Raw genomic sequence first — 14,877 nt, forward strand, 5'->3', positions numbered from 1 at the left:
GTTTGTGAGATTTGGAAAAAGGAAAGATGGTCTCATCAAAAGGACATGGCGATTTATGGTAATAGTTCGGGACTTGAGGTCAAGACATTTATATCCTCGGTGGTTCGATGGATAACCGAGAAACACGCATGGGTAGGAACGGTAGGCTAGTTTATGAATGGTCGTGTTCGGAATAAGAGGGTATCATATGCACCCGAACACTCGGAGGTGGTCGTAAGAGGGCATGCAACGGTATAATCATTGGGTAGGTGTTTGAAAGTTATGTATTTTGGTTGGGATGATATTTAAGAGGTAGGTTGCGGTTTCGAGGGCATGGTGCCAAAAGATGTTCGGGGTTGAAGAGTGGGCCATAATGGTACGCATAAGGTTATTGATTGTGCGAATTTTTCATTCGGCTTTACCATTTTGAGACGAGGTGTGGGGACAAGAAAAACGAAAGTGCATGCCATGCATGGTGCAAAAATTGTGAAATTGGTTGTTGGCATATTCACGTCCGTTATCACATTGGAATTATTTTATTTTTATGCCAAATTGGGTTTGAATAAAGGTATTAAATTTTGTGAACATAGCAAAAACATCAGATTTGTGAGCGATAGGGTAGGTCCATATAAAATTGGTGTAATCATCCAAGAATAATACATAATAACGATGTCCCCCATTAGAAAGGATGGGAGATGTCCAAACGTCACTATGGACAAGATTAAATGGCATAAAAGTACTTGTATTAGATGCAACAAAAGGAAGTCTAGTATATTTCCCAAAAATACAAGTAGTGCAAACTTTATTATTTAAAGAACCACAAGAAATTGAATGAGAAGTTTTTAAATTTTGTAAAATAGTTAGGCCTGGGTGACTAAACCTTTGATGCCAGATGTCTGAAGAGATAATTACAAAGTTATTGACAAGATCCTATCTCAATTTACACAAATATATATTCTATTAATAAAAATTATATGTCATGTGTTATATCATGTCGTCCTTTCACGCCCCATCTCACTCTGCCTTTTTTAACATCACGCCACTTTTCTGATAGTTGCTAACATACCTACCACACACCGGTCACTATCTTACTAATTTTAATGCGTGACAAAGTTTGGTTGTAGTTTTAAGGAATTTTTAATGTATTTGAATAGTGTTCGTATCTGGTTTGACTTTAGCACAAGCTATAATCATCAACTTCTTTTGACAATATTTCATCAAATTTGTAAGTTCAAATGTAGCTTTCAGTAATATGTGTTTTTTTCTTTTCAAAATATTAACCTCATTATTCAATTGGAAGCTAAGATCACACACCTTATCGCATTTATATTTTAACTAATAACTAGAATTAAGCATCCCACGTTGCGGTCGGGGCATAAAACTATGCCAAATAACATCAATGCCACACCGTTAGTAGCGACCACCAACACTGAAGTTGTGGCGTGTTAATGCGAAGAAATAAGACTGAAACATATCACATATAAAAAATAACTATGTCGATTTAGGACCCACGCCTTGCGACAAACTTGTTAAATGGGAAAAATAGACGTAATAACGTTGAACCACACACGCATGTTGCACCGTGTTAACTCGCAAAATAACGTAGAAAAAAATAAATAAGTCGATGTAGGATCCGCCCGTTGCGGCGAACTTGCCAAAGGGGGAAAATAGACACGTTGCGACATACCTGTCAAATGTGAAAAAATAGACCAAAAACGTTGAACCACACACGCACGTTGCGACGTATTAACTCGCATATTTTAGAACGAAACGTAAAACGAAAAACTTGCGAAAGATAATAAGTATGGGGGACCAAAGTTGTAAAAAAAGTTTTGGATTAAATTACAAAAGATGAAAAGTTTTGGGTTAAAAGTAACAAATTAAAAGGGTTAAAATACAAAAGATGAAAACCTTTGGGTTAAAAGTGAAAAATGACAAATTTTTTTTAAAAAAAAAACATCCTATGCTTGAGGTACGACAACACAATACAACAATGTGTTGCAAATTTATATTATGGAAATAGTTATTCTGTAAGTTATGTGTATCAACATGACAACCATGAAGCAAATAACTTATTGTTTTTCATATCTCCTCATTTCAATTGCTTTAAGATTTTTCATTGAAGCTCAGTCTTTTTTATATATGGAATTTTATAAAAAAATTCAATGCTTTGATTTGTTGTATAAGAATTTGTTTTATAGAAAATATTTTGATTGTTATAAAAGTTGACTAATAATCATTTTAAAATTTGCATCTTCTATAGAATTTATAACACATTTTTTTCCATTAAACAATTTTCATAATTCGTAGTTAACTTAAATAAGCTTTATAAACGTGTGTTTATTTTAGAGTGACGAGCTCCTTTTAAACGCACATCATTTATGTTTACATTGACGCATCTTGGATGTTTTTGGTAATAATCAAAGAAAGTTTATATTCAACACTTGTAGTTGTGTCACATTTTCAAATATTTATTACACAATAAATAACCATATATAACCATGTATCCATTAACATATCATATTTTTATCATCCAATTGACTAAAAAAAAAAACATCTCTCTCATGGACACACGCCGGAAGCCAATTCCGGTCGAGATCCAACGTCGAATTACCAAGTTTTTTGTCACAAATCTTCCAGAAAAATGTAGTGGGAATGACTTAGCAAGCCATGTTCGACAGTTTGGACAGATTTTCGACATTTATATAGCAAGAAAACGGGACAAGAGGGGGAATCGATTTGGCTTTATATCCATTCTGGATGTAAAAAATCTGAATGAGCTGCTAAAAGATTTACGTCGTATTCGGATTGGAGAAGATCACTTATGGTTTAGTGTGGCACGATTCGTTCTAGAGGATGGTGAGATCAACAACAACATGCCGAAGAACTTCCATGCTGATACCTCGTCGCATAATCATGATGGGGAGGGGTTTGGAACGTTCAAGACAGGAAAGAGCATTGGCAATGAGGTCGGTGAGTTCTCGTTCAAAGACATGCTTGTGGGAAAGACCATTATTGTTAACAGCGAAGGTAATGCTTTCTCCGAATTACATGGGAGGGCTTTGGTGGTTCGATTGATAGATGTGGATGCATTGAAGAATGTCAAGGTTATAATACAAGAGTTGTATGCTGATAAGTTTGATATTCATTATTTGGGAGGGCTAGATGTTATGATTACATTTCAAGATTCCGAAACAGCTACAGCGGTACTCGAGGCTGCGAGTCTGGTAGATGGAAGGTTTGTCAAGATTAGTATGTGGGAAGGACAGGTTTTTGGTTTTGAACGGGTAGCATGGCTCAAGATTAAAGGTATTCCTCTTCACATACTGACTAATGAAGTCATTGATGAGATTGGGAGTAGTTTTGGAAAGATAGTTCATCATGCTAACGTATCATTGTCGGATGTGGATATGTCGTTTGGATACGTTGGGATTTTGGTAGGAGATGGGAAAAGGATTTCTGATGAGGTCCTCTTACAGTGGAAGGGTAAGAAGTTTCGTGTTTGGGTGACGGAGGAAATGGGTGACTGGGTACCAGATTTCATTGAACCGAAAGCCGATTCTGCAAGGTCGGATTCAGAGGAAGACGAAGCGTCGGATCAGGGGGATATGGAGGAAGATGAACATGACACTGTTAACTCCGGTGAGGATGCAGAGAAGGTATTTTCCGATGACTCTCCGGCACCGGAAAAAGTCAAAGGTATTAATGATAATAAATGCGTGGAGAATAATCTGGAAACAATTTCGAATGGTGATAATGAGCATTTAATGAGGGAGATAGAGGTGCCTAATTTAGAGGAGGAAGGAGTATCTTTTATGCCAGCTGTCGATTTCCCATTTGAAGACTTTGTAGAAGAGAATGTGGAAGGTCAAGATTTTAATACTGAAGGTCAACAGGATGTTTCGAAAGTTAATAAAAGGAAAAAAATAAAAAAGGCAGAGTTATTGGGCCGGTCCAGCAACTTGTATGTCAGCAGTAACGAAAGCCTTAAGGTTGTGAAGAGGCCCAAAAAATCAGATCCATTTTCGCTTAATGGGCTGTTGGGCCTACAAGATGAAGAGGACGATTCGGACCAGGAAGTTGAAGAAGAGATTAATCTGGAAAAGGAGCAGCAGCATTTAGACCTGAACTTTCAGCCTATGTGTGAGTATGTTGAACCGATTATTCAAGAAGAAGGACGGGAAGACGGTAGCCACTCGGTTCGTTTAGATGAAGAGCAGAAGGGGGACGCAGTAAAAATGCTTGAAGTGGAAGCTACCAAGGTTTTGGGAAGTAAATTGGGGGTGAGTTTAGAAGGCTTTGATACTTTAATTCAAGAATCTATCGATATTGAAGGATTACAGGCAGGTAAGAAATGAATTGCCTATCTCTTAATATACGTGGTATTGGGGTTTGTGGGAAATCTGGTTGGGTGAAGCGGCTAAAGGAGCAATTTGGTATTTGTTTTGTCGCTCTTCAGGAAACGATGTGTAGTGACTTTCATAGTGGTTTGATGAATAATTTTTGGGGAGGTGTGGGCTTCGATTGTAAGTTTGTTAATGCAACTGGTCAATCGGGTGGCTTAGTCAGTTTTTGGGACCCTAAAGATTTTGTGAAAGACAAGGTTTTGAAAGATGATAATTTCTTGTGTGTTTCGGGTATGTTAGTCGATGGGCTGATTAGATTGAATATGATTAACATTTATGCTCCTCAACAAAACGCTGATAAAAGAAGATTGTGGTCTAGAATATCTCAGGTGATGAATGTGGAACATGGGTGGTGGGTTATTATGGGTGATTTTAACGTTGTTAGATGTATGGAAGACCGGAAAAATTCTGTTTTTGACAAAGTTTATGCTCGGGATTTTAATGAGTTTATCGATGAGGGTGGTCTTCGTGAGTATGATTTACGTGGTATGAAGTATACTTTCTTGTCAAGTAGGAATGGAGAATATAAGTTGAGTAGAATTGATCGAGTTCTAGTTTGTTCAAATGTTTTCAACAAATGGCCAAACGCTTGGGTAAGGGATTTACATAGGGAGTTTTCAGATCACTCTCCCTTAGTTTTGTCTATGGTTGATACGAATTTTGGTAAAAAGTCGTTTCGGTGGTTTGATTCGTGGGCGGATAGACCGGGATGTTCAGATATTGTGCATTCGATTTTGGGGGATAATGTTGATAATGGTTCGGCCGATATTATCCTTACTGAAAAACTGAAAAGATTGAAATTGGCTTTGAAGGTTTGGTTTAAACAGGTTAAAAGTAAAGAGGAAGAAAATGAAGCTCGTTTGAGAAAAGAGAAACAAGAGATAGAGTTATTAATGGAGGACAAAGAGTTAGAAGAATCGGAAATGTGGGTATGGACCGAGTGTAAAAAGAATTTAGAAGAAATTGAGTACTTCCGTTCCCGGGATATCAAACAAAAGTCTCGTGTTAAATGGGCGGCGCTCGGGGATGAGAATACCTCTTTCTTTCATAATGTGGTGAATGGGCGCAAGGCTAGGAATGCTATTCCGGGTTTAGAGATTGATGGAGTTTGGGTTACAAAGCCTCAATTGATTAAAAAAGAAGTGTTGAGATTTTTCCAAAATCATTTTCGTGAGAAGACCAAGGATCGGCCAGTTTTAGTTTGTGACGGGATTAAAAGGTTGACCGAGGAGGATGCAAATTTGTTAACATCCAGATTCACTCAACAGGAAATCAAGGATGCGGTTTTTGATTGTGGTTCCAATAAAGCGCCCGGTCCGGATGGCTTTAATTTCCGATTTGTGAAACGCTTTTGGAGTCTATTAGAGGGGGATGTGTCGAAAATTCTGCATGAGTTTTTCGACACAGGAAACATTAATCAAGGTTGTGGTTCTTCGTTTATAACCTTGATTCCAAAGGTTAAAACTCCTATTGGCCTCAAAGACTATAGACCGATTACACTTATTGGGCTAATTAGTAAGATCATTTCTAAAGTGCTTGCTAACCGGCTTAAAAAGGTGTTGGGAAGTGTCATTTCGGAGCATCAATCGGCTTTTCTAAAGGACCGTTTTATTCTTGATGGCCCGCTGATTGTTAATGAGCTTACAGAGTGGTTAAAAAGACGGAAGAAGAAGGCGTTTTTGTTGAAAATAGACTTCGAAAAAGCTTACGATAATGTAAACTGGAATTTTTTGGAGTCTATAATGTCTCAAATGGGCTTTCCTATTCGATGGTGCAATTGGGTTAGAGGGATCTTGATGTCAGCTCGGTCAGCAGTGCTTGTCAACGGGTCGCCATCTTTTGAATTTAATTGTCAAAAAGGCCTTTGTCAGGGTGACCCGCTTTCCCCATTTTTATTCTTAATTGTTATGGAGGCTCTATCTTGGGTGGTGAAAAGGCTAAAGATATTGGAGAGTTTTCTGGGATTAATTTTGCTGACCATGAAGCCGAAGTTACTCACCTTTTTTATGCCGATGATGCGTTGATTCTAGGGGAGTGATCTCGAGAGAATTTGGAAAGTACGTCGCGTTTGCTTCGTGTTTTTTACTTATGCTCCGGCCTTCGCATTAATCTGCATAAATCTAACCTCATTGGGGTGGGAACGGAAGATAATCATGTTGAGGAGATGACACAAATCTTGGGGTGCAAAAAAGGTTCTTTTCCTTTTGAGTACCTTGGAATTAAAGTCGGCGATCGGATTGCCAGTTGGTCTACGGTGATAGATGTTGTGAAGTCTAGACTTGTTTCATGGAAGGCGAAAAACTTATCGATTGGGGGAAGGTTAGTTCTTATTAAATCGGTTCTTGAAAATTTACCGATTTATTATTTTTCTTTGTATAAGGCCCCGAAAAAAGTGATAGAAAGTATTGAAGCGATAATGAGAAGATTCTTATGGGCCGGTGCGTCCGATGAGAAAAAAATAGCATGGGTAGCTTGGGATGTAATTACAAAAAGAAAGAAGGAAGGAGGTCTAGGCGTGTCAAAGTTACAAAGTTTTAATGACGCTCTTCTTCTCAAATGGGCTTGGAGGTTTAAAAGAGAAAGGAATTGTCTTTGGAAAAAGTTTGTCATTGGTTGTCATGGCTCGAGTAGAATGTGGTCGATGTTACCATGTAATCAAGCGACAAAGGGATGTTGGAAAGAGATAGTAAAGATAGGGGATAATGTGACACCTCGGATCTTTCCGGATAACCTTTTGATGTAACAAACGTGTACGTAATCGACTAACAGTAAAAATGTATGAAAAACTATTTGTTATTATGTGTTATATGCCGATTTGCTTATGTGTATGTATATATATATGTATAAGTGTTATATATGTAAACCGAAACCTCGACCCGACTCGAGACCCAGAATGGTCTCGAGTGAACAAGTGACTTGGGCCGTTTGGGCCTTGTAACCGAGAACCCAACCCGGAAACCCTTAGCCCAACTCGGTACACTATATAAACCCAACCCCACCTCCCTTAGCCATTTTACACACTCCCTTCTCACACTCTCATCTCTCACACAAAACCCTAAAGTTCTAGCAACCAAGACCACTCTTCTCATCCTTCTCCTTCTTCTCGGGTTCAACCAACATCAAGAACATACTCGGCTTTAGCTCGGAACCGCCAACCGGAAGCTCATTCATCGATCCATCATACCCGCACATCTTGAATCTATAACCGGTTAGTGGTTTTAGCTCTTTCTAGATGTTCATGTGTTAATAAGGTCACTAGGACAAATATGTGTTATGTGTTACTATGATTCTTGTGTATGGATGATGTTTGTTTGACATGTGTGTGTGGATCAAAATGTGTTAAATGGGTAACCGGTTAGTGTTTGGGCTTTTATATGATCCTTATTGGTTTGTGCTTGTTAATGTTGATGATTAAAAAGATGTTTGTGTGTATCTCGGTTTGTTAGAAAGTTTAGATGGATTGTGATCATTATAAATGTATGTTTCGGATACGTGCAAATTGCTTGAATAATTATATCAAGGGCTTGATTATGAGGTTTTAAGTGCACGGTTTTGGGTTTTAGTAATATGTCTTTGTTTGAATGATTTTCAGTTTATTGCTTGAATGTTATGTAAAATGATGATGAACATGAAGAACAATTTGAATGCCTTTGAAATATTTTGAAATGTGTATATTTGATCTGTTTTGGCTAATGATCAGACAAACAAACATGTTTTAGTGGAAATGGTACAACATTTACATGAAAATGCAATTTCATTGGATAGTACAAGTCTGCAGGTTCTAGAAGGGATTGCCATGCAAGTTATTACGGTTGCGAGTCGCAACCTTTGGTTGCTACTCGAAACCACGCGTGACCAGTCGAAACCTCCCAGTTGCGAGTCGCAATCAGCATGCATCAAACCTGGTTGCGAGTCGCAACCACACCTGCTAAGTCGCAATCTCCGGTTACGAGTCGTAACCAAAACATGACGGACCGAGACCGCAGCTGCGAGTCGCAACCTCGGTTGCGAGTCGCAACCACCTTAGTTTCGACTGGGCTGTTTTATGTTATTGGGCCTTGACTGTTTGTCTTGTTGTTTTGGGCTTCAACTGTTGGGCCTCCTATTGACTGGACTTCATTCTGATCTGCTACTGTATGTACATATGTTACTGTTTGTAGTTCTGCCTGTTAACTGTTTGTATACGTGCATGCTATACGTGTTTACTTGTACCCGACTTGACCCATATTTGGTAACCATGTTAGGACGTGGTGACCAACACACTTAACCAAGTAACGTATCATACCGAGCAACCCAAGGTGAGTTCACAACTTAAAAGCATGCGTCCCGGTGGTTTGGGACACGAGACTAAAACAACCCTATCCCCTTGTAAAGGGGATACCGTCTACACTCCTTCCCTAGTTATTGGGAAACAAACTTACTTTATCTTCCCTTGTATTGGGAAACCTTTTTAGTTAATTTCTGTTTATACGGATTGCAACTAACGGCACTAAACGCAACTCTATCACTCAAGTCCCTACTACATAATACCGATTAGTCGCCGGTGCCAGGCGAACGGGTTATTAGTTGATAGCGCTATTTAGGTTTTACCAGCCTCACACCGTGCCATGGTATGGGATCGGTCGTGAACTAATGTACTCAGGCATCCGTCAATGATGATAGAACATTGACATCGGGGCATCCTGCGGAAACGCAAACGGTTACCTAGTGTTCGGTATTGGAAAAACAGTTTAGTCGCTAACTTTTGGGGTAGCTCCCCATGGCATGTATAAACGGATAAATTAACTGGTGAAACAAGTTTTTGGTAATTAAAACTGGACAACTAGTGAACTCACTCAGCATTATTGTTGACCCCTTACTGCATGCTTTGCAGGTGGCCAGTGACTGGAGCAGCTGCTTGGGATGTGTAGTGGTCGTCGGCCCGTATGTTGGGCATTTATCATGTCTACCTTTTGAACAATGTTTAAAACTGTTAATTATGCTTCCGCTACATTTTACTCTGAACTTAAGACTTTGAACTTTAAACTTAACACCGGCTAATCGTATGGTTAGTAAGTATTGCTTTTGTTATCAACTTAGTTATTCAGTATAATTGGTGGCTGGATCCTGGTCAGTCACGCCCTCGAAGCGGGTGTTATCCGCAGGTGGATTTTGGGGGTGTGACAGATTGGTATCAGAGCCATTGGTTATAGTGAACTTGGTTTTAAAAAGGGAAAAAAAAATCTTTTTGAGAAAAAAAAAAAAAAAAAACCAGACTATAACCCGTGACTCGTGACGACACTACACTCCAAGTACAAGGCTCGACTTATCTGACCTCATAGCTCGGACCCATAGTTACTAGCTTGATTGTCTTATGCTTTCCGTTTTGCTATACGTACTAGTTTGCCTGAATAGATAGATACATCTTCTCTCTTCTATCTTATTCTCGCTATCACGCACTCATACTATGTTTTCTGGTTATGAAGACAATGAGTGGACGCGGACGAGGAAACGTCAACATGACCCCGGCTCAGTTCACTAGCCTGCTCAACACCGTGGCCGCAGCTTTCGCAGCTCACCCGATAGGTCAGCCTGCACCTGTGCAACCACGTGTTTGTGCCTTCAAGACCTTTATGGATTGCAAGCCTCTTCCTTTCAATGGCACGGAGGGTGCCATAGGCCTTCTGCACTGGATTGAGAAGGTCGAAGCTGTTTTTGCTGTCTGTGAATGCCCAACTGCTAATTGGGTGAAGTTTGCTACTGGTACTCTAGAGGGAAGCGCACTTTCATGGTGGAAAGCGCAAATTCAAATGCTTGGTCTAGAGACTGCTAACGCTACTGCGTGGGAAGATTTCAAGGATATGATCAAGGAAGAGTACTGTCACAGGGATGACATCCACAAGCTGGAGAATGAGTACTATGAACTCAAGATGGTTGGGTCAGAGATTGAGGCCTACACCAAGCTGTCCAATGACTATGCTGCTCTTTGTCCAAACATGTCTCGACCTATGTATCGAAGGATCGAACTGTACATCAAGGGTCTGGCTCCAGAAATTCGAAGCCATGTAACTTCAGCCAACCACACTACCATTCAGCCGATCGTTCGACTTGCTCACAAACTCACTGATCAGGCTGTGGAAGAGGGCAGGTTGCCCAAAAGGATCAGTGCTGCGGAAGGAAGTTCTAGTGATGGCAAACGAAAGTGGGATGGAAATCAGGGCAAGGATGCTAACCCTACTCAAGCCCCAGCTCAGCAAAGGAAAACTGACAACAACAAGGGCGCTCAGCAACAGGGTGGCTACCGGGGAAACTACCCTAAGTGCAACAAGTGTAACAGGCACCACAATGGGGCATGTAACAAGGGTCAGTGTCAGCGATGCCACAAGATGGGGCACGAAGCCAAGGATTGTAGAAGTCAGTTCCCGGCAAGGCAAAATCAGCAACAACCCCAACAGCAACAGCAGCAGGGAAACAACAGAGCATGTTTTAAATGCGGGGCAACAGGACACATGCGAAAGGATTGCCCTGAACTGAATCAGAATCGCAACAATCAGGGAGCTGGGAACAATGAGCAAAACAACAATGCTGGAAATGCAAGGGGCAGAGCTTTCGTGATTGGAGCTGGAGAGGCTAGGAACGATCCCAACGTCGTGGCGGGTAAGTTCCTACTTGATGATCATTATGTTTCTGTGTTATTTGATTCCGGTGCCGATGCCAGTTATGTATCCCTTCGCATTAGTAAGAAACTTAAGCATTCGCCCGCATTATTAAGTTCTAAGCATATCGTCGAGATAGCTAATGGCAAGAACATCGAGGCCACGCATGTGATCCATGACTGCACCCTAGAATTGTCTGGCCATACGTTTAGTATCGATCTTTTCCCTCTCAAACTTGGAAGCTTCGACGTTGTTATTGGTATGGATTGGTTATCCAAACATCGTGCTGAGATCCTCTGTCAAGAGAAAGCAGTTCGCATACCTCGCCATTCTGGTCAACCCCTCATCGTCAAAGGCAACAAAGGTGGAGAAGTCACAGGCATTATCTCGCTTCTAAAAGCCCAGAAGTGTTTGCAGAAAGGGCACACCGCTATCTTAGCACTCGTCACCAATACTCGCGAAAAGGAAAAGAGGATTGAAGATTTTCCTGTAGTACGCGACTATCCCGAGGTATTTCCTGGGGAACTACCTGGACTCCCTCCCCATCGTCAGGTCGAATTTCAAATCGAGCTAGCTCCTGGAGCAGCACCCATAGCTCGTGCACCGTACCGTCTAGCCCCTGCAGAACTGAAGGAACTCTCTACGCAACTACAAGAACTTTTGGATAAAGGATTTATCCGTCCTAGTTCATCACCCTGGGGAGCCCCAGTGCTCTTTGTCAAGAAGAAGGATGGCACATTCCGAATGTGCATCGACTATCGTGAGCTGAACAAGGTTACCATCAAGAATCGTTACCCCCTCCCGCGCATCGACGACCTATTCGATCAGTTGCAAGGATCGAGCTACTATTCAAAGATTGACCTGCGATCAGGCTATCATCAGCTGAGAGTTCGTAATGAAGACATCTCCAAGACTGCCTTCAGGACTCGTTATGGTCACTATGAATTCCTCGTTATGCCTTTTGGAATGACCAATGCGCCGGCTGTGTTCATGGATCTTATGAACCGCGTATGTAAGCCTTACCTCGACAAATTCGTGATTGTGTTTATCGACGACATCTTGATTTATTCAAAAAGTCAAGAAGAGCATGAACAGCACCTACGCCTTATCCTCGAACTCCTTCGCAACGAGCAACTGTACGCCAAATTCTCTAAATGTGACTTCTGGCTTCGAGAAGTCCATTTCCTCGGCCATGTAGTTAATGAGAACGGAATTCACGTCGACCCCGCTAAGATCGAATCGATAAAGAACTGGCCTACACCTAAGACCCCCACTGAAGTTCGTCAATTCTTGGGTTTAGCAGGCTACTACCGCAGATTCATTCAGGGGTTCTCAAAGATTGCACAACCTCTCACAACACTCACTCAGAAAGGCGTCGCCTACAAGTGGAATGCAGCACAGGAATCTGCTTTTCAGAGGCTTAAGGATAACCTCTGTAGCGCTCCTATTCTCTCGTTGCCCGACGGTACTGACGACTTTGTGGTTTACTGCGATGCGTCTATTCATGGACTCGGTTGCGTGTTAATGCAACGCGAGAAAGTTATTGCCTACGCCTCACGACAACTCAAGACGCATGAAAAGAACTACACGACGCATGACTTGGAACTGGGAGCAGTGATCTTTGCTCTTAAGATATGGAGACATTACCTGTACGGTACCAAGTGCACTATTTACACCGATCACAGGAGTCTCGAGCATATCTTTAGGCAAAAGGAATTGAACATGAGACAACGTCGATGGGTCGAACTCTTGAATGACTACGAATGCGCCATCAAATACCATCCGGGCAAGGCCAATGTCGTGGCAGACGCCCTCAGCCGAAAGGACACTATACCAAGGCGCGTGCGAGCACTGCAACTTACCATTCAGTCTAACCTCCCTACCCAGATTCGAAATGCTCAAGTTGAAGCATTGAAGCCGAAAAACATCAGGGCTGAGTCTCTGCGAGGGTCGAGACAGCAACTAGAACAGAAAGAAGATGGTGCTTACTATGTAACAGGGCGCATCTGGGTTCCACTCTTTGGAGGTTTACGTGAACTCGTGATGGATGAAGCCCACAAGTCCCGCTACTCAGTACATCCTGGTTCGGACAAGATGTACCATGACTTGAAGACTACGTATTGGTGGCCTGGTATGAAGGCCCATATAGCAACATACGTCAGCAAATGCTTGACTTGCGCGAGAGTCAAGACAGAATACCAGAAGCCGGCAGGCCTACTCCAACAACCAGAAATCCCGAAATGGAAATGGGAGCAAATTTCCATGGATTTTGTTACAGGGTTACCTAGATCTCAACGCGGAAATGATGCTATTTGGGTAATCGTAGATCGATTGACCAAGTCCGCGCACTTTCTGGCTATTAAGGAAACAGACAAGTTTTCTACCTTGGCAGAGATTTACTTAAAGGAAGTAGTCTCGAGGCACGGAGTGCCAACCTCAATTATTTCCGACCGAGGCGCTCGATTTACTTCGGAACTGTGGCAAGCTATGCACAAATGCTTTGGCTCACGTTTGGATATGAGCACTGCTTATCACCCGCAAACGGATGGACAGTCCGAACGCACCATCCAAACTCTCGAAGACATGCTTAGAGCGTGTGTGATCGACTTTGGCAAGAACTGGGAGAAACATCTACCGTTAGTAGAGTTCTCTTACAACAACAGCTACCACACTAGTATTCAGGCAGCACCTTTTGAGGCATTGTACGGTCGTAAATGCCGGTCACCTCTCTGCTGGGCAGAAATCGGTGATAGTCAAATCACGGGCCCAGAGATGGTGGTAGATACAACGGAAAAGATTGCCCAGATCAGACAACGCATGGCGGCAGCTCGTGACCGTCAGAAGAGCTACGCTGATAAGCGTAGGAAACCATTGGAATTCCAGGTCGGTGACCGGGTTCTACTTAAAGTCTCACCCTGGAAGGGTGTGGTTCGCTTTGGTAAACGGGGCAAGCTTAATCCGCGATATATCGGACCATTCGAAATTACCGAGAAGATCGGTAAGGTCGCTTATAGATTAAACCTGCCTGAAGAACTGAGTGCGGTACACAACGTTTTCCACGTATCTAACCTGAAGAAGTGTTTGTCAGATGAAACACTTGTAATTCCTTTTAAGGAACTAACGATTGACGAACAGCTACACTTTACTGAGGAACCAATCGAGATCACGGATCGAGTGATCAAAACCCTCAAACGTAGCCAGATACCTCTCGTACGAGTCCGTTGGAACTCGCGACGTGGCCCAGAGTATACCTGGGAGCGGGAAGACCAGATGAAGCACAAGTATCCCCAGCTGTTCCCTAACGAAAACCCCAGCACTGAAGCTACAGCCGAATTTCGGGACGAAATTCCAAACTAACGGGGAGATGATGTGACACCCCGTTGAAACGCTTTCAGTTACACTAGCTTGACAGTGGCTGCCTTAACTTTCGGGACGAAAGTTCCTAAAACTTGGGGATAATGTGACACCTCGGATCTTTCCGGATAACCTTTTGATGTAACAAACGTGTACGTAATCGACTAACAGTAAAAATGTATGAAAAACTATTTGTTATTATGTGTTATATGCCGATTTGCTTATGTGTATGTATATATATATGTATAAGTGTTATATATGTAAACCGAAACCTCGACCCGACTCGAGACCCAGAATGGTCTCGAGTGAACAAGTGACTTGGGCCGTTTGGGCCTTGTAACCGAGAACCCAACCCGGAAACCCTTAGCCCAACTCGGTACACTATATAAACCCAACCCCACCTCCCTTAGCCATTTTACACACTCCCTTCTCACACTCTCATCTCTCACACAAAACCCTAAAGTTCTAGCAACCAAGACCACTCTTCTCATCCTTCTCCTTCT

Source organism: Helianthus annuus, chromosome 16 (genome assembly GCF_002127325.2).
Source record: "Helianthus annuus cultivar XRQ/B chromosome 16, HanXRQr2.0-SUNRISE, whole genome shotgun sequence".
NCBI classification, from domain to species: domain Eukaryota; kingdom Viridiplantae; phylum Streptophyta; class Magnoliopsida; order Asterales; family Asteraceae; genus Helianthus; species Helianthus annuus.